Genomic DNA, 24,901 nt, shown 5'->3' on the forward strand with positions numbered 1-24,901 from the left:
CTGCAAATCTCGTATGTCAAGGTATTTTACTGTGTTCTAATTTGCATGTTTTATATAAGAATTTGGTCAAAAAAGGACGTTTTTGAAAATTCTGAAAATGTGGGAGTCATTTTACTGTCCATGACTACTAATATAGTGATGCTTTTCTTTTTTTTTTAAGATTTTATTTATTTACTTGAGAGAGAACAAGTGCGAGAAAGAGCAAGAAAGAGAGAGAGAGGAACAGAGGGACAGGGAAACTCCCTGCTGAGCAAGGAGCCCCACGAGGGGCTGGATCCCAGGATGCTGGGATCATGACCTGAGCCAAAGGCAGCTGCTTAACTGACTGAGCCGCTGAGGCGCCCCAGTGATGCTGACTTTCAGAGTTGACTTATTCATTCACTCATTCACACTTACCAAGTGGTGAACAAAACAAAGTCCCTGTGGTCTTAGGAGATCACAGTCTAACCTGCTTACAGCAAGCTCCCATGCCCCTCCCACAAGCCTCAGCCATTCACACTTAATAAACAAAACCCCCTCAAAGGCAGAGGGAAAGGACGCCAACATGTTAAATTGTCAAGTTTAAGGCTGAACTTAAACAGCAACTTGGGGAAAGTTCCAGCATTCACACCTAGAGGACCTCATGAAATAAGCAACCCCATGCCTCTTTACTTCTCTTACAGCTTAGACCTCCACTTTTCAAAAAATATCAACAATACTTCGAAAGTAATACCCTTGACGAAATGAGTGTGACTTCTTGTAAGCATCTGTGTACATCTTGTGCTATTTCTAAACCCTCTCCACTCCTTAAAGAAGATGCATCTCCACAGACAGACGACAAGTAGCAATAAACTCCTGCTTCCTTGTTTCTTTAATACAAATCAGATGTCTACTCACATTCAGAGAACTGAAGAATCCAAGAGCCAGGAGAGAATAAAGATACCTACACAGACCCATGTGAGGGTGCCAGGAGCTTCCTTCAGTGCTCCATCCCCTCTGGGCAGCACACAAACACGCTCTAGCCCTTCTCCACCCCTTTCACAGTAGGACATCTCATCTTGGAGGCTGGTCCACCCTACTGCTCACTTCGTCCCCAATCTGGGTAGCGTCTATCTTAACACACTAAAGTGGCTGCTGGCTAGGCCACTGTGACCTTCTGAATGCCTAAGCCAGTCTACGGCCCCTATCCACCCAGGAAACTGTCCCTCATCCTCAAAGTGTTTTCTTCTCTCCGCAACTGTGACACGTTCTCCTGTTCTCCCTCCACCCAGTCCTTCTGTCTGCTGACTCCTCCAGAACCACATCAACTAAACCTGGGAATTCCCTGGAGCGAATGCTGAGTTCTCTTTGCTCCCCACACGCATCTGACATTCTCTTCCTAGGTGATGTCATGCCAATCCGTGACGATGAGTACTACCAATATTAATGAGGACTTACTCCCTGAGCTGCAGACAGGTATGTCCAAGTACTCACTCGGAATCTCCACATCAGCGTTCCACAGACAACCAAAGCTGATCTCCAATTTGCTCCCCAACTCAACGCTCCCTGGCTTCCCCACTTCTGTACTACACAACCAACCAAGCCCAGATGCCAACCATCAGCCCAGCCATCCACAAATCCTACTCAGTCTACTGTCCCAATGTAGTTTGAAATCAACCACTTCTCTCCATTCCCGCTGCCATCATTCTAATTTGAACCGCCTAGACTTCTGCGGGAGTCTTCAAACTGCCTTTCCTCTCACTCCCAGAAATCCATTCTCCACAGAGTGGACAGATAGCTTTTTTTTTTTTAAGAATTTTCAAAATTCTAATAGCAGACAGATATATTTTAAAAGGCAAAGCAGATACTGTCACAATCCTCCTGAAAGCCTTTCAGTAGCTTACTAAATAATAAACTCCAAACCCCTTACCCAAGATCTACAAGACCTGCAAGATCTACTGCCTGCTTAGACCACTGTGGCTCCCTCCACACATGCTCCCTTGCTGGGTTCCTACTTCCCTGCAGACTCTTCTCTACCTCAGGGCCTCTGCAAGTCCTGCTCCCTTGCCCAAAGTGCTCTCTTCACAGCTGTTTCTCACCTGCACATCTGAAATCACCAGCAGTTTTTTTCTCATTCCCTTACTGAGCACGTCCCCATCTTACTCTCGGCCACATCACTCAGTCTACCTGCCAGGTCCTTGTCGCCAATGCTAGATCCTATTTATGTCCGGGCGGGTCTGCCAACCCCCAACCCTCCCACAGCGCAGGCTCCCACCTTGTAGCGTTGTGCACACAGAGCAGACGAACACCTGTAGGACAGACGGCAGAAAGGAGAGACAGATCGAGGGTGGAGGAAGGACAGAGTAGGAAGAGAAGAGGAAAGAAAGAAAAGGGAAGAAAACATTTCCAAACTATATCTAGCCTCCACCAGTTTCATAACTTAGATTTGTGTTCCCTGTAAGTGAAAAAGAAGTGCCTCACTGGAGAAGCTGAGCCTACCAGTAATACTGGAAATAGTCTGCATACGACTTCTCTTTGTCAAGCACCAGTCCAGCAGCAATCTGCCTACCTCATACTCAGTGCATTACAACTAGTCTTGAGAGTTACTCGGGCACAACTAAACTTGTAATGTAAACTGAGAAAAACATGCCTAAAACACAATGCCAAGGGAAAAAAAAAATATATATATATATATATATATTTTTTTTTTAATATATATATATATATAAGCTTGATTTTATATTTATATATATATATATATATATATATATAAAAATATAAAATCCAAGCTTTTCATGCCTAAATTCATTAGAAAATACCTTTAAAATAACAGAACGTTAATGTGGCGTGATCTGTATATGGAGGTATACTGCATTATTATCTCTTCATTGGTGTATGTTTGAAATGTCCCAAAATAAGAAGTTAACAAATAAAAGCAGGGCGCCTGGGTGGCTCAGTGGGTTAAGCCGCTGCCTTCGGCTCAGGTCATGATCTCAGGGTCCTGGGATCAAGTCCCACATCGGGCTCTCTGCTCAGCGGGGAGCCTGCTTCCTCCTCTCTCTCTGCCTGCCTCTCTGCCTACTTGTGATCTCTGTCTGTCAAATAAATAAATAAATAAATATCTTAAAAAAAAAAAAAACAAATAAAAGCAAATACCTACAAGAAGTTAAGAGTAAGGTCTTTGAGTCATAGACATATTCCTGGCTCTACTGCACCCCATTTGGAGAGTTAATTTAAATGAGTGTGTAACAGTTTCTAAAGGTGTCTTCCTAAGACATCAGCTTCTTGGGAGCATCTGAGGGCACAGGAGAACAGGACCGCCCACCCACCTGCTCCGGTCGCAGCCTCCCAGCCGAGGCCCCGTCAGCCCAGCACCTTCCTAGGAAAGCCTCCAACAACCACGGCTCAAAAACAGAGCAACTTCAGGGTACAAATAAAATCATTTAAAAGAGAGAGGCAGTGGAAGCATGCTGAAGAGAAAAATAAATGGCTTTTGCTTAAATTCAAACAATATTTTTCTCATAGAATTTTGATGAGGTAGTATTTCTCACTAACACAGTGTTTCAAATTCAGAAAGGGACTTTCGGAAGACTAAAAAGGCAAATACACCAGGGGCCATCCCCTTTCCTTCCCCAGTACAGTTCCTCCTCTCAAGGATTCCTTCTTTATAGCATTAAATAAAATGTTATGGCTGTCAGTAGTAAAAACGCAAATAATAAGCGTTTATTCAGGGCACAAAGAACAGAAGAATCTAAGCTGCTCTGGCAGTTAATTTTTTTGCTGTAGAAATTACTCAGCCATATGGGAAAATAAAAAGTAATAGAAGTTTATTTTCAGTTTGTTTAGATGAAGAAAATAATTTTTAAATCCTATTAGAAAACTAAGGGACTGCATCTAGGTACAATTTTAAGGGATCGATTACATCCTTACAAGGAAATCCATGAACCTAATGAGATGGATGAAAGATCCATTAATTTATGTTTACAAGTAGCATAGGATCATCCTTAAATAAAAATAGCATCCAGAAATCCAAAATAACCTGATGAATGAAATAAGCTGGTACTTGAACATAAATTATTTAATTCATCAAAAACATGGTAAAATACTCTCTGAAAAGACTTATTAACATTAATAGCACTTGGAATTTCAGTTTTTAAGGAAAAAAGGATGTGAATTGCATAAAAAATAAATCGTAGGGGCACCTGGTGGCTCAGCTGGCTAAACATCTGCCTTCAGCTCAGGTCATGATCCCAGGATCCTGGGATCAAGCCCTATGGTGGGCTCCCAGCTCAGGCGGATGTCTACTTCTTCCTCTCCCTCTGCCCCTTCCCCTGCTTGTGTTCACTCATGCTCTGTGTGTGTGTGTGAAATAAATGATCTTTAAAAAAAAAAATCACAGCAGAATTCTAAATCTAGAAATATAATCATGGCATAGGATTTCATTTTGCGGGGTGATGGAGTATGGAGGAGGTAGTTTCTCTGTCTATCAATGACACACTTCAAATCCAAGAAACATACCCTCAACCCAGATCCCTGGGCCAGTCTTAACTGGGGCCTAGGAAAGTGAGGAAAAGGGCAAAGGGAATAGGGATCCTACCAGTTCCAACCATTTCCACTATTTTCTCCCTCTGCATCATGAGAGATTAAAAAAGCTGTCATTCCTAATAAAAATAAGCTTATTACTGATAGATCGATGTCATAAATATTGATGAGTACTGAACATGAATATGGTTAGCAATCAAGTATATTTAGACTCTGCTACCCTTGTTCATAAAGTCAGAAGAGAAAGGAAGGGAGAAGAGGAGTGACAAGATACTGGCAATTCATCCTGGGGGAGGGGGAGCCAGGGATGATCTCAGCAGCAGAGAAAGGAGCACTTGGGTCAGAGGTACCATAAATACAAGCTTGTCACATCCTAGGCCTGTAAATGACACCAGGACTCTGAGTAATGACTCTGTAATCAGATTAGGAGAAGCCAGTATGATCCTTTAGGTGACAGAGATCTAATCTGGGACACAACTGGGCCTAAAAACAGATTTACTGAACTCACGGAAATGAGCACTTAATCACGCTAAGAGATCATGGCCACAGTGAAGATATGTTTCCTGTCGTGCTCCATTTCTAGAGGCTGAGTTCAGTTTGTGGTTCAACACATGGATGTGACTAGGCTAAGCTGGGATTTAATTCTTAGCTTGCTAATGTTGCACTCATAATCTCAGATCTCACCCTGCGCTATTAATTTGGGAACACAGCACAAATGACTCAATTTAGTTTGTCCTATATCTAAGCTTATCTCCCCAAATGAAGTAAATAAATATCCCCTGTGCGGGACAGTTTATGTCGGTACTTAGCCCTATACCTTCCCTTCTAGACCATCCCTGAATCATCTGGCTTGAAATCTACGTTCCCAAGCCCCAGGCAGCTGGGCTCCCATAAGGCTCTAGCAGCAGCCCTGGCAGGAGGGAACTCCAGTAACATTGGGGCAAAATGGGGGTGTATGGGCTCTGAGGAATATCACATTCCCCATTTGCTCCTCCAGCCCTTCTTTTTCTATCTAATTCCTAGAATCATACCCCCCTCTTTTTTTTTTACCCTGAGATCAAGACCCAAGCTAAGATCAAGAGTTGGGATGCTGGGGCACCTGGGTGGCTCAGTGGGTTAAAGCCTCTGCCTTTGGCACAGGTCATGATCTCAGGGTCCTGGGATCGAGCCCCACATCGGGCTCTCTGCTCAGCAGGGAACCTGCTTCCCCCTCTCTCTCTGCCTACCCGTCTGCCTACTTGTGATCTCTGTCTGTCAAATAAATAAAATCTTTTTTTAAAAACTTAGAAAAAAAAAAAAGAGTTGGGATGCTTAACTGAACCACTCAGGTGCCCTGAATTGTACCCCTTCTTGACTGAAGCACCTGGAGGGGTTTCCCGACTAAACACTGACAGTCTACCAAATTCAGAATTTATAAAACTCACAGACCAGGGTGAATCTATGCTACTTCTGTGCTGTGAAATATTCATTCATTCACTCATTCAACAAATTTTTACTGTGCACCTACCATCAGCCAGACCCTGCTCTAAGTGCTAGAGATAGAGCAATAAACAGCAGAGACAAAAATCCCTCTCTTCAGAGAACTAACATTCCAGTGGAGGAGAGCAATAATACACAAACAGATAAACAAATACAAGTGTTAGAGAATGCTAAGGAGGAAAAAAAAAAAAAAAAAGCTAAGCAGGGGGCAGGGATGTGAAATGTTGGAAGAGGGTCAAAATTTTAGATACACTGGGGCGCCTAGGTGGCTCAGTCATGAGCTCGGGTCATGATCCTGGGGGCCCGGGCTCGAGCCCCACATGGGCTCCCTGCTCGGTGGGGAGCCTGCATCTCCCTCTCCCTCTGCCTGCCTCTCTGCCTACCTGTGCTTTCTCTCTATCCATCTGTCAAATAAATAAATAAATCTTTAAAAAAAAAAATTTAGATACGCAGGCCAATCACTGAGGTGATTTTTGGAAAAAGTCGAAGAAATGGAGGGAGCCAGTTGTCAGATATCTGCAGGAAGGGCATTCCAGGCAGAGGGAACAACATGGAAGGAGTCCCCTTACATGCTAGAGAAAGGGGCCAAAGTCTGAGAGGTGGGGAGGCCAGGCCATGCGAGCCTTGTGGGAGACAAGAAAGATGGTAGTTCAGCTGTAGATTCTGAGCAAAGGACGGACATCCTATGACTTACCTGTAAACAGGATTCCACGTGTCAAGGGCAGACTGGAGGGGGCAAGGGCGGAAGGAAGGGGAGCTGTGAGGAGGCTAGTGAAGGCCAAACGAAACTAGATGTTAGCAAGCACCATGTGGTGACAATGAGGACGCTGAGCAAATCCTCAAGACACCCTGAACTCCTACATGGCCTTAGAGTCGGGCCAGTCCCTGAATCTTGCTGGAATTCATATCAATAGAAATTTTCATAAGACTCCTACCCAATGATAATATAATGGCTTTATCCAAAGAAAACTAAATAATTGCAAATTAACATTCTGTAATAATCAATATAGGGAAAAACTAATGTGCAACATATATCAGGGCTATAAAAATATTAATATTTTCATAGAAATATTAAAGAAGCAATATAGAAGTATAGAACTTACATTACCTATAAATTTGGTTTCTATTTAGCTGATCCGATTAGAGAAAAAGTATTACTTTATTAACTATATTTCTTTCTTTTTAAGGTTTTATTTATTTATTTATTTGAGAGAGAGCGAGCGAGCATGAGAGGGGTAAGGTCAAGGGAGAAGCAGACTCCCTGTGGAGCAGGGAGCCCGATGCGGGACTTGATCCCAGGACTCAGGGATCATGACCTGAGCCAAAGGCAGTCGCTTAACCAACTGAGCCACCCAGGCGCTCCTATTAACTATATTTCTAAGAGGAAAATTATCATATGTAAATTTTCTAGAGAGCCATGAAGAATTTTAAACCTAGAAGAAATCTGATAGTCCCCTTCTCGTCGTTTTGGGATGAAGGTAATAAAGCCCAGATATAAACGAGGCTTGGTCCTTCTTCAAGTACCAGAACACATTTTAATGGTAGATGGAAATACTTCTGAAATATATTTTTACTTCCTTATCTCCATAAGACTGTGCGTCCTGAACAAACTTTTAAGTTTTTCTTGATAATTCTGATAACTTTGGTAAGTCAAAAGAACCTTATGTTGGATGTCCAGCCCCAAAGTAATGCTGGGCTTTGCTGACAGCTACCACCAGAGTGCAGCCCTGACAATCTCCACTCATCTGCCTCCCAGCTAATGGGGTCTATTCTACACAAGACCGGGAAAGAGTTAGGAACCATCCACAAACAAAAGTGAGACTAGTTAAAACCGAAAAAGAAATACGATCAGCTTTGGTACATGAGCTCTATAGCAATTACTGCTAGCACTTAGAAATGGACTTGGCTGTTCTGTTGTTGGGCTGTGTTGTTGGGGGGAAAGACTACCTCCAAAAAGGATGTCTGGAGAGATGATATATTTGCAATCCTTCAGAAAAAAGTTCTGCCCCCCAAATGCAATTCACCACTTCTAAGAAAGCATGAAGATTAAAATTACTTAATGAGAAATTAACTTTCTGACCATTAACATTATAAATATCACCACATAAAATAGCAAATTGCCAAGGCACCTGGGTGGCTAAGTCAGTTAAGCATCCTACTCTTGATCTCAGCTCAGGTCTTGATCAGAGTCAAGAGTTCAAGCCCCATGCTGGGCTCCACATTGGGTATGGAGCCTACATTAAAAAAAAAAAAAATGCCAAGGTAGTATTTACTTCTCAAACAACAGCTTAGAAGTATGAATAGGAGAGTAGTGAGCTTTAAAAAAAGGGGACTTCATTTCTTCTACAACCTACCCCACCAAATTTCTCTAGTAGGCTGACATAATAATGTCATAATAATAACATAATAATGGTCCCTTTACTACCATTCTACCAAAACTAGCCTATTTTAAAAATTAACAATAAAAAAAGTTTAAGGTTGGAGCGCCTGGGTGGCTCAGTGGGTTAAAGTCTCTGCCTTCGGCTCTGGTCATGATCCCGGGTCCTGGGATCAAGCCCCACATCGGGCTCTCTGCTCAGCAGGGAGCCTGCTTCCTCCTCTCTCTGCCTGCCTCTCTGCCTACTTGTAATCTCGGTCTGTGAAATAAATAAATAAATAAAATCTTAAAAAAAAAAAAAGTTTAAGGTTAATCTGTATTGGAAACTAAAGATTCACAGAAACAGAGAACCACAAATCAACACTGCAAATGACTTGCATGTAAGCATTCAACATAACAAGCCCCCTCAGCAATTAAACAGCAAATATGGGAGCTCAACAGATAAAGTGAACAGTTTGGGGCTCTCTTAGGATATACTCTAATTCTTGCCAAGCTGCATGCTCATGGCCAGAGATCAAGAACTTTCCTTCCATGCCCGTGTCCTGACTACTACACACTGCAGCTCCAGGTGGATCTCCACGGGCCTAAGCTGCAGATGTTAACAGCCCAGGAAACATGAGAGCTAGATCTTGTTTCCTCTACTGCTCTCAGAGAGAAAGAGCTCGTAGGAACCCCACCAGCTTTAAACAGTTTTAGAAGGAAGGAGCACTAAAGGTAAAGGACTGGAAGGGGCTGTGCAAAGGAGAAGTTCAGGGTATTTTCTTATTTTACAACAGACCTTTTCTCCACTAAAAAAAAAAAAATCAGTAATAATTTAGCTTATTAGAAAGTCTTACACTAACAACACAAGTATTCACCGATCACTCACTGCCTGAAGTCCAACAAAAATTCTTTCCTAAAACAATACCCTACAAGATAACCCTTCCCACACCCTTGTAGAAATATCTTCCATGGTAGGCATTCTGTACCTTTCTGACAGCACTTACACGGGAGTATTCTGTGGCATGTCTTACCACAGCACTAGAAGCTTCTCCAGGGCAGAGACCTCACTCTACTCTGCATTCCTCAAACTCCTGGCACCAGAGCTTCACTTCATGGCTATCTGGCGTTTGCTAAATGAATTTCTGTGGTATCAGATCATGATATCTCCAATTCATTACTGAGAAAAAAAATACAACTTTCTAATGCAGCAATAACACTGCTGCCCCCAGGGAAGGGTACTGCCGCTTCCACAAGAGAAAGAAATTCAATGCCTACCATCTCTCTCAAGTCAGTCCCTCTGACTCGTCCTAGTGTGCAAACCAGCCAATCAGGAGCACCTTTCTCAACAAGGAGTGGAAGAATCTGAGAGGTCATTAAAGCGGAGTCCCTGTATACATGTACCAGGCACTACCCACAGGCAATCCCTTACACTCCAAATTCTTCAAGTAAAAACATGCCTTCAAGCCACTGCTTCTTCTACCCGCTCTTTCAACACTGGATGGTCCAACATGCCAGGCTGTCCTGTGGTCTTATCTGACTAACCCTGTCAGCTGATTTCTATACTTCCTCTTATACCCCTTCTTGAAAGCACCTTCTCAAACCTTAAAACTTGCTTTCTGACATAGTGACTGATACTGTATGACACCTTCTTTGCCACAAGCCCAAGACTACAAGTCACATCCTTTTGCCTGACTCCACTGGTCAAAATTACTCCCTAGAACACAAAATAAGCAGCAGAGAGAAGGCCCAGCAGAGCACACACACTTGGCTCAGGCAAGCCAGCAGCACCCTCAGTGGCTCAGGGACCCTGTAGGAAAGAACACTGGTGCTCACAGATACTCGTGCACGCCTGCCTCTCTCTCGCTGCTTACTTGTGCTCCCTCTGTCAAATAAATAAATAAAATCTTAAAAAAAAAAAAAAAATCAACTGGTATTTTTTTTTTTAATTTAGCTATATATCTGCCAAACAAGCAAAAGAACGCAAAAAAAAAAATCCAGAAAGTGATATAACTTGTTAGTCAATCTATGGTGTGGCAATTTTCTCAAAACCAAAACACAAAAAAAACTATCTACATTTGTAACGGGCAGGCTGCACTCAGGGCTGGGGCTTCGAGGCTGGTCCACGCCTCACTGGTGCAGGGGCATCTGCGGACGCTGCCTGCAGGGAAAGGCGGAGAGTGGCCAGCAGGCAGAAGGCCTCTGTGCGACTCTATCTCCAAGTCCTCTGACTCTACTGCATCCACTTGCTTCTTCTCTGCATTTGGGGGACAGGAAGTGGTTGGAGAATGGTCTCTACAAATACACTAACTCAGAAAAAAACTTTAAGTATTAGACAGCTCATCTTAATCCAAGCACATTCAGTTGTTATTTGGGATAATTTCCACAATACCGTTGTAGCATTAAAAGACTGGAAATAACCCAAAATGTATACAAACAGGAAACCGACTGAATAAATTAAGGTGCATCCTGGGGGCGCCTGGCACATACCTACTAAGGTAGAACATGTGGCCCTTGATCTCCGGGTTGTGAGTTCAAGCCCCAGCCTACAAAAAAAAAAAAAAAAAAAAAAAAAAGGAAAGGAAAGAAAGAAAGAAAGAAAGAAAAGAAAAGAAAAAAGGTACATCCATACAATAGACTCCTAGGTAATCATTAAAAGAATGAGGCCAAGCTTTGTGTACTTGGATATAGCTAAGGTTCTATTAATTTTTTCTTTAGATTTATTTATTTATTTATTTGACAGAGAGATCACAAGCAGGTAAAGAGGCAGGCAGAGGTGGGGGGGCAGGAAGCAGGCTCCCTGCTGAGCAGAGAGCTCGATCCCAGGATCCCAAGACCATGACCTGAGCCAAAGGCAGAGGCTTAACCCACTGAGCCACCCAGACGCCCTATCTAAAGTATTTAAATGAAGAGTACCACCAATTGTTTTTTTTAAGTCGGTGGGGAACTATATGTTTTTATACAAATAGAATTTTTCTGGGGAAAAAAAGAAACTAACAATGAGTGGCCTACAGAAGGGACTGAGGGTCTGGGGGTCTCAGTTAAGGAATACACTCTGTACAATTCAAAAACATTTTACTATGTACACATCTCCCTATTTTAAAAAAATCAGTAAGTATTTAAGTCTAGGATTATGACAAAATCAAAGCAGTGGAAGGAAAAGTGTTGCCTCTTAACAGCAATTTTACATTTCTTACCTATCTCTAAATTCTTTGTGGCAAATATTTGAATTTATTTAAACAAAGGTAGATATAGAGAGGTCCACTCTACCCTCCTTCTTCAAAACCACAAATGTTCAATTTCTAGACATAATGCTAAAAAAAAATTGCTCTTGCTTCCCCAACCAAGATGCATAAATCTCTTAAATGTTTCCCTTTGTTGTAACCAAAGTTTAAATGATTCAAATATATTAATAAATCCATAACTGAAGTTCAGTTACATTTCATGTTATTATTATGTTCCAATCACATTTTATGAGAAACAGTTTCATCTAAGATTATCTTATCGCTAAACCAACAAAGAACTTTAGTATTACTGAAGAGTCCGAATTTCCTAAACTCACCCCAGCCAAAAGTTAACTCAGTCATAAACTAGAGGGTTCCCCCCATAGCTTCAAAATTTCCAAAACTTCCCCATTTCCAAACAGGACTGGGGAGGGAGGTTGCAGGCAAAGCCCAAGTAAGCATGTCCAACCTTCTTCCACCTCTGTGGATGCCTTCCCTGGTCTCAGGACGCCCAGAACACAGACTCGATGAACAGCGGGAGGACAGTGGATCCACTGGGTCTGATCCAGAAGCCCCGCCTGCGGCTCATGTACCAGTCACACCGGGCAAACCGTCTCTGCACCCACCACCATGAGAAGTGAAGCAAATGCCTCGAGCTAATGCCCTTCACCTGGATTTTTACTAGCAGAAATGTGTTTCTTAAGGATGTATAAATGTGCAGGTGCCTTGGCAAAAATAATGACATAAGTTAATATGCTAATGAAAATGAAAGAAATGTTGCTAACCTAAAAGATTAACTAAAACAGACACCAAGCAGCAAAATATGACAAAATATTGACTCCTCATAAAAAAATTTCTGAACATCCAGAACTGAACTGTAATACTGTACAAAAATGTCCAGGCTTAAAAAAAAAATTACTCCTTAGATCATTTACAAGTTGGTTGTTTATTCACACCCCCATGTAACATAGATGTATTTGCCATGCTCCGTTCTCAGTACCAGGCGTACCATGCTGACTAAGACAGACCCAGTCCCTCCTCGTACCGTTGGTGGGAATGCTAACTTGTGCAGCCACTGTGGGAAGACAGCATGGAAGTTCCCCAAAATGTTAAAAATAAAACTACCCTCCAATCCAGCAATTGCCCTAGTGGATATTTACCCAAAAAAATACAAAAACGTTAATTGAAACAGAAACACACAGGGCGCCTGGGTGGCTCATTGGTTAAACGTCTGCCTTGGGCTCAGGTCATGATCCCGGAGTCCTGGGATGGAGCCCCACATCGGGCTCCCTGCTCACCAGGGAGTCTGCTCCTCCCTCTCCCACTCTCCCTGCTTGTGCCTGCTCTTTTTCTCTCTGTCAAATAAACAAATATGATCTTTAAAAAAAATAATAAGAAAGAAAGAAAAGAAACAGATATATGCACCCCTATGTTACTGCAGCATTATTTACAAGAGCTAAATTATGGAATCCAGCTCAAGTGTCCATCGACAGATGAATGGAGAAAGAAGATGTAGTGTATATACACAGTGCAATATTATTCAGCTGCAAAAAGAAGGAAATCTTGCCACTTGCAACATGGATAGAGCTAGAGAATATTACCCTAAGTTAAATAAGTCAATCAGAGAAATTGACAAATTTCTTTTAATCCAAGTAGAGAGTATTTGGAATTTTTTCTACATCTCTGAAAACTTTGATGAAAACCTGTATTGGTTGGGGAGCATAAAAATGACAATTTTTATGTCATTTTTATGACATAAAAAGACAAATACCGTATGATTTCACTCAAATGAGGAATTTAAGAAACAAACAAGCAAAGGGAAAAAGAGAGAGAGGTAAACCATGAAACAGACTCTTAACTCAAGAGAACAAACTGATGGTAACCAGAGGGGAGGTGGGAGGCGGGGCGAAATGGTTCAAACAAACAGGTGATGGGCATCAAGGAGGCCATGCGTGATGAGCACCAGGTGTTGTATGGACGTGCTGAATCATTCTATTGTACACCTGAAACTAATATAACACTGTTAACTACACTGGAATTAAGATGAAAACTTTAATTAAAAAAAAAAAAAGACCCAGTTCCTGTCTTCATGAAGTTTATAAGAGTAAACACAAGAACAAGGCATCAGGGCATTGTCCAGTTCTGTCACAAGGAACAATAAGGAAAAACATCCTCAGAGTAGATTTTCATATTCTCTAGAGTATGGCTTCAAAGCATATATAATAAATTGAAATTTTTTAATTTAAATTTTAAAATGAGCTGAAATAAGGTAATTTCATATAGCGATAAGTGCCACAAAGAAAACCAAACACTAACAAGAATGTAGCTCCTGGAGTGGAGGTAAGGATGTTGAAGGAAGGTTTCATCCCTGAGCCAAACCCCTTCTGGTGAAAAGGAACAAACGCTAACAAGTGTGGTGTGCTTGGAGGGACAGGGAACCCACGAGGCTGTGCTGTGGGAAAGTGGTGGGAAAGTGGCAGAGAGGACGGGGACAAACCACAAAGGGCATTATAGGCCACAAAAGGAGTTTGGATTTTATTCTAATGACTGTGGAAAGTCACTGGCAGCCTCGAAGCCTGGGAGTGACAAGAGGGAATCTGATTAAACATAATAGCTTCTTGTTTAGAACACAATCCATCTTCAAGGAGAAAGAACATTACAAACAGCCGTGTGGCAATATTGCTTCTGTGCCCTCATCAGCCAGAGCTGCTCCGCTCTCTACTCTCCGCTAGGTTGTGTGCAAGGTACTATACACAGGGTCTCTGACCTTGAGCTCACAGCCTGGTGGAGATGAGAAACACGGGACAAATGATTATAGCTGTGATATTTATAAGAGTGGAGCACGTACAATGCCAGCGAGCACCCAGGGCAAAGGGTAATCGGGCCTGGAGGAGTCCAGGAAGGAAGACCTCACACAAGACCGGAATCAGAGTCCTGTAGAGGGCAAGCAGGGATTTCCTCAGTGCACTCCCCTCTGGGCAACACCCAAGCCACTGGTGGGACACAAGAAAATGTAGGCGCTACAAAGACTCCTTCTTTTAAAGTATATTACGTAGGATTTTTATGGTGGAATGGAGGAAAAAAGTTAACACATAAAACTTGCAACTGCAACTTCACAGGTATTGGTTAAATACAATTTTATTAAGAACTTCAAAAGCACAAACTTCTAGTTTTAAAATTAAGTCCTAGAGATTAACATACAGCACGGCAACTATAGGTAGTAACACTGTACCATGTATTTGCTAAGAGAATAAAAGAGTTCTTATCACAAGAGAAAAAAGGCTTTTGTTAACTGTGTATGGTAACGGATGTCAACCAGACTTACTGCAGAGGCCATCCCCCAATATATACAAATACTGACCATTATGCTGTACACCTGAAACCAATACAATGTTGAATGTCAACTGTAGCCCAACTTTAAAATTAATAATCTTTTAAAAAGAATTTTATCTGTGTGTGTGTGTGTGTGTGTGTGTGTGTCTCTGTTACCCATCGTGAGCTGGGGTTAAAGACTTTTTTGAATACCAACTTTCTTACAGTCATTTTTATGCTCCCAATCAATAGAGGCTTTCATCAAAGTTTTCAAAGATGTAGAAAAAATTCCAAATACTCTCTACTTGGATTAAAAAAATGATTAACAATCTACTGAAAGCTTTCTCTGTGTCTGCACACGGGCATATACATGTACTTCCAGAGCTACCTGGAAGTGTTGGAGACATGACGACATCTCACCTCTAAACTCTTCAGCTGCTGTCCCCCAGTAGAAAGGGCATTCTCCTATATAATCACAACACCATTAGTACACCTAAAAAAAAGAGAAAAAAGAAAAAATATCAACAACTCTTTAATATCATCCATCATCAGGTTCATAGTTTCAAAAGTTTTTAAATACAAGGAAAGGGTTTTATTGAGAAACTTACTGAAGAACTGTATTTTTATAAACTGATTAGATTTACTATTATTTATATTTCAATATTTTTCATTTCTTTTTTTTTAAGCTTTTTTTAAATTTATTTATTTGACAGGCAGAGAGCACAAGTAGGCAGAGAGGCAGGCAAAGAGAGGAGGAAGCAGGCTCCCCGCTGAGCAGACAGTCCAATGCGAAGCTCGATCCCAGGACCCCGGGATCATGACCTGAGCCGAAGGCAGAAGCTTTAACCACAGAGGCACCCAGGTACCCCACTATTTTTCATTTCTAAATGTAATAATACTTTTAAGTTAAAAGTCTAATTTTTAGGGGCGCCTGCGTGGCTCAGTTGCTTAAGCGTCTGTCTTCAGCTCAGGTCATGATCTCGGGAGTCCGGGGTTGGAGCCCGCATGGTTGTGGTCTGGCTCCCTGCTCAGCAAGGACTCTGCTTCTCCCCCTCCCTTTGCCCCTCCATCCCGTGTGCACTTTCTCTCAAATAAATAAATAAAATCTTTTTTTTTTTAAAAGATCAATTTTTAAAAGTCAATTTGTTAAATATTACAAGAATGATTATAGTAATCAAACATGGCAAAAAAGTGTGAAAGTGGTCCATGCAAGACTGACATTTTGGAAGTGCTGTGTTACTGGAAGGACACTCTAGACAAAGGGACCTCCCGGGAAAAGGATGCATGAAGAGCAGGGTGTCAGCGAGCGAGAGGGAGGTGATAGGGACGGTCACTGAAGGGAAGCTCTTCGAGGGCTCTGCTTGCTTTCCTGAGGAGTCTGGACTTCACCCTACTGGCAGTGGAAGTTTTACATTATACAATCACGTTTGTTGACAAAGTTCTTCTGGCCACAGTCTGTCAGATGGACTGAAGAGCAGGGAAGATTGTGGCGGGGGGCGGGGGGGGGGGGGACATTTGGAGTCAAGAGAACAAGGTTTATACTTTTCAATGCAAATATTTTAGTTACATTATGGGTTAAATAAACCTGCTATACTGGTAAAGGGACAAAACAAAAACATAAAATTAAACTAAGCTTATCTTGAATGTTCATGTTACTGAAATGCAGCTTTAAAGACAGAAAGGTACAGTCAGGAGAGACTCAATTTTGAAAGGAGCCCTTGGGCATTTGTGAAGTTTTCAGCATTTAATGGAGCTGGCTCTTTTTAATACCCAGTTTCACTTTCCAAAGTGGCTTTCCTTTTCCTTGGCAAGATTCATCACTGGCACTAATTTTGTATTTATCAGTCACAATTAAAACTTTCCAAAGGAAAACCAATGGGAAAGAGGTGGGGTGCAAAACAGATAAAGTGATTTTCAAATACACAGAGTGCCCTCAGGACAGTACTGGCAGTAACTGCAGGAGCTCCACGCACAGAGTCCAGGGGCCAGATGCCAAACCTGCCTCGAGGAGGAGGAGGTGGAGGGCAGCACTGGGAGGCTGGCTAAGGGCAGGACCGGACACTGGCCCTTCACTCCCTTCCTCTCCCGGACACCTCTACTTGTGTTTATGTTACACACTGCGCTTCCTAGAAAGATTCATTTGAACAAAATGTTCCTTAGCTTTAAAAATGTCTCAAAGCAAAGGAGTCAGATTTGCATGAATATTCCTAAGTCGGAGGCTGGTCATTCAAGAAGACTCTGCGTTCCATAAGAGAGCTGCCGGGGGGACTAAACAAACACCATCACTGAAGAGGAACATCAAGAAAGAGACCTGGCAGACAGGCCTGCTGAAGGAGCAGCAGCTTCAGAGTAGAACGAGGGGCTGTGGGTTGTCAGGGACCTGTGTCTTTTGAGGGCCCAGTGAGGCAACCAAACTGGAGATCCTGACAGCAACAGACATGTGGATGTAAAGCTTAGCAGAAAGAGTTAGGAAGGCACAAGGGCTAGGGGGAGGTGAACACGGATGAATCCACAAGACAGATGTAAACAGAGAAACAAGGGAAGGTCTGAAAAAGTCACAGAAGGCAAAAAGAAAAGGCTCTTCCTCAAGACAGGACCCCAGGGGCCACGCACGCACAGGGCCACTTTAAGAGGGGACCCTAAATGCGAGATAGCCTGTGTCCAAGAAGAGAGAGAGCACAGGCTAGACAGCTTGGGGGTGGTAGTCTACGAAGCAGAGGTTGCAGAAGGACAACAGGGCAAGGTTAAGGGTACTGGCTAGGAAGCAAGTGAAAGACTGGACAATGGGTCCAGGTCTGAAGGGGCTGGAACTCTGAGAGCAAAAGGAAATCACAATGAGGTCCAAGATGAGACAGGGGAATACAGAAGCCCCTCGAGGAAGCTACAGAAGAACAACACACCAAAACTTAAGATTTCGCTAGTAGAGGTGTTCTGGAAAAAGCTCCTTTCAGACAAGTTCACAGGAAGCCAAAATCAAAGTAAAGGGTTGGGACAATGTCTTCAGAACCCTGTAATGCCTTAAGGAGGCAGCAGGAGTCACGCAATCCTCCCCTCCAGCACTCACTGCAGAGAAGGGACCCCCACCCCAGCAGGGAAGGCCAGAGCTAGGCCTACCCAGCCCCTTGTCATGCCTACACAGGCAACAGGGTCTGGCAAAAGTCATTGAAAGCGGCTCTCAGTTCACCCAGGAGCCTCTATCTCCGCATAAGGAAAACAGGGCCCCAATAACATCTAGGAGATCTAAGTTTGTTTTCCAACTTGTGTAAAATGTTACTTGTATTAAAAATAATAATAACTATGCATATTTTAAATGCAAATATAACTCGCGCTTGAGAGCTAGGAAATTAGCTTTAAAAAGGAAACAAAATGGAGGCGCCTGCTGGGTCAGTTGGAAGAGCTTGTGTCCCCTGATCTCAGAGCTGTGAGTTCAAACCCCACACTGGGCAGGGAGCTTACTTACAAATTATGTCTCATCTAACAGTTTACTTACAACCCCCAATGCTTATTTTAAAAATTAACAAACTGACTCATATATAAACTGGTCTCTTCACAATATTTAACTGACAATTCAGGAGCATGACACACACTAGGGAGAGAATGGAGTAAAAGGTGCTCATTAGTGTGCTAGGGAGAGTATCAATCACCAAAGAAATGGACACATTCAGAAAAACCTTACTAATTCTAAGCAGCAACTAACCACTCTGATTTCCTTAAGAATTGAGAAGTTAAGGCACCAAAAAATAAAAACAAAAACAAAAACAAAACCCAGGCTTCAAAACATTATCAATTTTTCAAGGGTTTCAAGAAAAATAGTCAAAAGCAGCCTCGTCAAGAAGATAGTGACGGGGTGGGGATCCAGAAGTACCCCCAAAGGACCCGCCCTCCCCTGGTAACGGACAGCATTCGGGAGAGTCACCCCATGCGTACTCCATGAACACAGGCCAGGTACTACAAAATAAGAATAGTGAAAGAAAAAACGTCCACATCTTTGGCCATTCTGGGACTACTGACTGCTCCACTCGTAATCCTCAGCTCTGTCAGACCTGCCTTTCCGGTCTTGAGACTGGCTATCTGAATGACACAAATGCACAGTGAAAGCAACGCAATAAACTTAAAATCTGAAGCATTAATTATGTAAAATCATTATTATGTATGTTATTGAGCCTCTTTAAACCCTCACTAGTTTTCCACGAAATTAGAAGTGAGATGTTCAATATGGCAAAACCTCAACTCACCGGGACAGCTGGCGAATGAGTCACCGCCGACTCACGCCGCTCAGAGCGGAAGGCTTGTTGACAATCTGAGCACAAACTTTCTGGGCTCACTGTTCTGGGGAGAGGCTCCGACCCGGACCAACACGATGAATAGCTGTGATTACCCGGGAAGATGTAGTCCCAGGACACACAAGTCTCTCTGTCCCCACCCAGGTGAGACTCCAGACTGCAGCGACCCCGCTCTCCTGCTCCCGTCCCCCAGCCTGCTGGCCCACTCCGCTTCCATCTCTCTGACGTCCCCACAGCCAAGCGTGCCAAGACTGCATCTAAGGAAGAGGCACCTGGTTCTCACAGCTCTGCGGGCTGCCTCCAGACTCTTCCAAGGGAGAGAAAAGAGCCCTCCTGCACAGGGCGCTGTGACCTCTATTTCACCTGCTGCCAAAAATCTTTTTAAAAACGTATTTCCTCACAAGGCAATTCTGATGCACATGCTACGGTACAGATAAGCCCTGAGGACATTATGGTGAAACAGCCACTCACCAGAACCCAGATACACAGGACTCCGCGATCCTGAGGCAGCCAGAGTTGTCAGTCGTAACACAGGAAGTACAATGCTGTCTGCCAGGAGCTGGCAGGGAGAAGGAAAGGGGGGGGGGTTACTGTCCATGGCCTTGGAATTTCAGTTTGGGAAGATGAAAACGCTCTAGAAATGGAAAGCAGTGGCAACTGAACAACACTGTGAATGTAGTTAATGCTGCTGAGTTGTACATTTTTAAAATGGGACATTTTGGGATGCCTGGGTGGCTCGGTCGGTTAAGCATCTGCCTTCAGCTCAGGTCATGATCCCGGGCTCCTGAGATGGAGCCCTGCATCACTGGGCTCCCTGCTCAGTGGGGAGCCTGCTTCTCCCCCTCTCCCCTGCTTGTACTACCTCTAACTATCTCTCTTTCTCTCTCAAATAAAATTTTTTAAAAAATAAATAAAATAAAATGTGAAATTTTATGTTACGTATAATTCCTCACTGTTAACTATGTTCTAGACAGGTGACATGCTAAGTGATTCTGTGTTGTCACCATCTCATTCCAAGAATGTTATTTATTTTGACACAAGTAAAAATGAGCTAAAATGGTATCTTAAAATTATGATCCCAAATTACTATGTATTATTTTCAACATGGAGAAAGTATGTTTTACAAAAAAATGACCCATAAGAAAGAACACTAACAAAAACTCTGAGACCAGAAAGCACTCTTAATCTGGGGAGCAAATTAACGTGAAAAGAATGAAAAACTACCAGCAACTCACAGGAAGTCTTACCACCAAGCAGATATTACACAGCAGCCCCCTCAAACTTTTTTTTTTAAACTATTCAGGGTAAAATAATTAATAATTTGGAATTCAATCAAAATACTTGTTGGTTAACATTAAATTGAATGTCAGCAGGAAAAACTCAAGGTATTTTAATAACAGCTCAATTTCTCCACCCATCTCTTGTTGTCATTCCAAATAAGTGACTGTCCTGCACTTGCTACTGCAACAAACTCCCTTCCCTCACTCATCGAAGACCTTCTCCAAATGTCCTCCCAGACCAAACACATAATCTCAACTGCCTTACCACCCCAAATCAATCAGTGTAGCAAGTAACCCATCTCTAAATTAAGGAGAAATGTCAAAACAGAACCTGCAGGCAGCCCTGGACACCATGAGAAATGCCGCCTTGTAGCCTCTCCCTGCACAGCCAAATGCTTGACTCTGAAGTTACCAACTATGAAACCACAAAGTTTGAAACATTATCTTGTAGCACAACATACAGGCTACATCTTTTGTTTTTTAATTATGTCCTTGAGTGGTCATCTAAAGATTAAGAGAGCTGAATAAAGTTAAAAACATCCTCTTGGATAAGAGACTAGAAATTAATCAGATACAAATCTTCAGGTGCCTCTGAGTTAAAGGCAAAGGTTTACATTCAAACTTGTTAAAACTTCTGCAGTGAAATCATAGTTTTTCTACTACTAACTTGTCTTTGTTCTAATCCTCTCTGACACTTTTGTAAAATTTAAATATGAACTTGCAAGAACCTGTCCCATCCTTTTTATTTTAAATCATTTTCCAGTGGGGCTAGTACCACTTGAAGAAACTGTCATATCAAAATCCTACTCCCTAAAGCCTAATGGCTCAAAATCTCCCCCAGTAACCAAAATCCCTAAAGACTTTTATCCAATTTAACAACTATGTATAACGAGAAATATTTTTTTCAATTACAAAACATCCCAGTTAGATAATAAATACTATCTACTAAAAGAAAACTACACTGCAATTACAAAGTTATAGGAAATCATAAGATAGAAAATCTTTAATATAAAAATTTTGACATTCAATGGGGCACCTGGGTGGCTCAGTGGGTTAAGCTGCTGCCTTCGGCTCAGGTCATGATCTCAGGGTCCTGGGATCGAGAGTCCCGCATCAGGCTCTCTGCTCAGCAGGGAGCCTGCTTCCTCCTCTCTCTCTCTCTCTGCCTGCCTCTCTGCCTACTTGTGATCTCTCTCTGTCAAATAAAATAAAATCTTAAAAAAAAAAAATTTTTTTTGACATTCAAAAGAACCTGCCTACACAATGGTCTGCTTTCTGGATTGTATTCATTTATTTAATATGAACATAACATGAAGTTTTAATGGAAAGGTCAATGAAGTTTAGACAGTATAGACTTCAGAGTCAAATGATGTCTACATCCACACCCTCACTCTGTAGCTAAGCCCAGTCTAGTTACCATCGTGAAAGCAAAAATACCCTATAGAACCAGCAAGGTTATAGACAGGAAAAGCAATTTTAAAGAGAAATATCAAAATTTTCAAAGAAACAAATATCAAAAGAGATAATGCCCTTTTATATGCATTTTGTTTCTCATGTTGCATCTTTAGTTGCATCTCTCAAAATTTAATAAATTTTAAGTGAAATATCTGACAATGCAAAAGTTAAGAAATCTAAAAAGATGTGCACGCGTGCACACACATACATAAAACCAGTGCATCAATTTTAACTAACTGATGGATTACTATCTTAGCTAATGGTGCTGTGAATCTTGGGAGTAGAATAACCAAATCCAGCTTAGCTGTTGGCTAATCAACTGACCGGCTTAATCAAAGAAAACAGAATTATTCAGCAGAAACCATTTCACAAAAGAAAATCTTTGAACTTTGCGGACTATGCCCCCATAAATCCCTACCACAGGCCTTAACACTGTTCCCAACTCTGCATCACATAGGTGTCCTTGCAGTAAAAAACACAGGCCATTGCGAAGAATTACCAAGAATTCAATGACAACTTCTAACTCCTCCCCTTGAGGAGCAGAAACAAGAAAACGTATAGGACTACATTAAAAGGTATTTGGGAAGAATAAGCAAATTGTTGGAAGTACTTGCTTCAGTGGAGAATATAAAAAACCCAACTTCCTAGAGGGCCAATATAAAAAGGTATCCTAACCATGTTGAAATTTAAAAAAAAACAAAAAACAAAAAAACTAACCACACCTGGCATAATTTTTAGTTACTTTTTGTTTTTGCTTTCACCACTAGAGTTTTAACGACTTGATAAACCAGGCAAATATTCTGCATATATAAATCAAGTTAATTGCTGTCACTTAAAAGGTTGTTAAAGCTTTATGCCCACATTCTTTAATTCACTGAACTTTAAAAAATCAATTTTCATTCAATTTTCTCAGCAAATTCTAGGCTTTAAGAAACTGATTCATCTACTAACACCTTAAACACTGACTTGTTGGGAAAGTTCATGATCCATCCTCCAAACCTGCTGTCTGGAAATACACCAGTATTCCAAAAATGGGAAGTAACACATCGGTACTGGGCCTGTGACCACAAGGATGCCCAACAACCATGGACCCAAATCTGCAAAGCCTTGCCTCAGCTGACAAGTAGCCTTCTGGCTAAGAAGTTCACAATTCCAGTAGTTAAAAGTGTAAAAACTGTTATAAAAGCATTTAGAGTCATGGCAAAAATGACCATAACTCCAGGTTTACACACCTGTTGTCCTTCAGCTTAATATTGCCCCTCACCCTTAAAAGGGCCCTGTCATGTAAAAAAAAAAAATTCACCAGTGGTGCCAGAAGTGGTCACCTTGGGGAGGGAAGAGGTGCCTGCTGAATGAGAGCAATGTAAAGGGAGCCCTTTGGGAGGCTGAAAGTGCCGTGCATCTTGATCTGAGTGTGGTTATTAGGACATACAGGTCATGTAAGTTCTTACTGTAAATTAGACCTCAATTAAAAATACATACATAATTTTTAAAACACATTGAAATACATTTGTAAATGTCTTTGTTCAAACAAGAGACACAAAATAACACTAGATGTAGCAACTAAGATTTTTTTTCCAAATGTATTTTAATTAAGATGTATATTTATTGTGAGCACTTTTATGTAGAACCTGTCAAAATACAGACTGTGATTTTTTTAATCTCTCATTTTAAAAAGTTGCCAAATTGACATCTGAAAGCATGCAGAAAGATGAGCTATTCATTCTCTGATTTTGCAAATAAGGAAAACTAAATCTTCAGGGTAAGAACCATACGGAGATAAGGCAGCCAGTCAATGACAACAGTAGAACAGCACTGTCCTAAGCTTGAGCCACTCCCGTTTCCACCGGGCCGTTACTTTTGTGACCTTATAAACAAATATGAACTCTGGATCTACCCGTGGCAGAGGAGGATTCAACACGCTCCTCAAAATACCAGGCCAACAGGCCCCAAAGTGCACTCACAAAGACACACTCATCTTCCCCCTTTCTAGACAGTTGGCAAATGATCAATTACATTTTCAGGCACGTATTTTTCCTGCGATGCAATCAAGTGTGACATCTTTATAATGTGGTTCAGGAGGAAAAGGTATATGCAGGGATTGGCAAAATCCATCTTATTTCCTTTCAAATCTCTTTGATGGTTACTTGGTTCTCAAAACTATGTCACTAAGTAGGACTCGGGAAAACATCGCTAGGGGCCATTCACCAGCAAGGCTTTGGGTGACCGACCCGCGGGGAATCACCCCCACTAAATAGAAATCTTGCCTCCGCCCGGGGTGTCCCACCCAACTCTCCGCACAGAACAAGACTTGCAGGTGACCTGTGCCTTGCGGCTCAGTTTCCGATCCCAGTGAACAGCTGACATCTCGCTTAAAACTTAACATACATCCTTTCCGCGGGAATTTATTTCTGTTCTCACAAGGCGTTTCTGCTCCCCACCAGAGCAGGCCTTGCTTCACAGGGCTCTCTGCTCGCCTCTCCACCGTCTCGTCTTCACGGTTTAAAACAGAAATCGAAACGGTCGCGGCCCTCCCGAGCGCAAGTCGGGGCCCCGAGCGAGCGGGTCCGGCCGGGGTCGGCCGGCGGGTGCCGGGCGAGCCCACTACCCGCTCGCGCGCGGCTCCGGGGAGGCCCGGCGCACTCCACCACGCTGGCCCGAAGCAACCGGTTGCGGCGGCCGCTAGACGCTCTCCAACAGCGCAGCGGCCACCTCGGCCCTCCGAAGTTCCGACCGCCCCGCAGGCAGCGCGCCCCCCGACCCCCGCTGCGGGTTCGCGCCCCGGCCCCGGAGCGAGCCCGGGGGGCGGGTCCGCGGGGGCTCGGCGGGCGGGAGCGCGGGACGCGCCGGGAGGGGCGCGCGGCGGGCCCAGCGCGCCGGGGAACTTGGGCGCCCGCCGGTACCGCCGCCCGGCCACTTTCCTTTCACGCCCCGGGGGCGGCCGCGCACTGCGCCGCCCGCCCGGGGCCGCGGGCCGCCGCAGCCGCCGCTTGCCGCCGCGGCGAGGCGCCC

General features: G+C 42.9%; 1 protein-coding gene across 7 annotated transcripts in view; it reads right to left on the reverse strand.

Moving 5' to 3' along the window:
• Positions 1 to 24,901, reverse strand: part of SFMBT1 (Scm like with four mbt domains 1) — a 119,926-nt gene that overhangs the window by 94,272 nt on the left and 753 nt on the right. For 4 of the 7 annotated variants that reach the window (XM_059389937.1, XM_059389940.1, XM_059389934.1 and 1 more), the window contains exons 2-3: positions 19,626 to 19,713; positions 15,292 to 15,364 (exon numbers count right to left, since the gene is read on the reverse strand). The gene's annotated coding sequence lies outside the window, so the exon portion shown is untranslated. The remainder of the gene's footprint in view (positions 1 to 15,291; positions 15,365 to 19,625; positions 19,714 to 24,901) is intronic. The other 3 variants (XM_059389939.1, XM_059389935.1, XM_059389938.1) reach the window with 1 other exon arrangement.

This window comes from Mustela nigripes, chromosome 2 (assembly GCF_022355385.1).
Source record: "Mustela nigripes isolate SB6536 chromosome 2, MUSNIG.SB6536, whole genome shotgun sequence".
NCBI lineage: Eukaryota > Metazoa > Chordata > Mammalia > Carnivora > Mustelidae > Mustela > Mustela nigripes.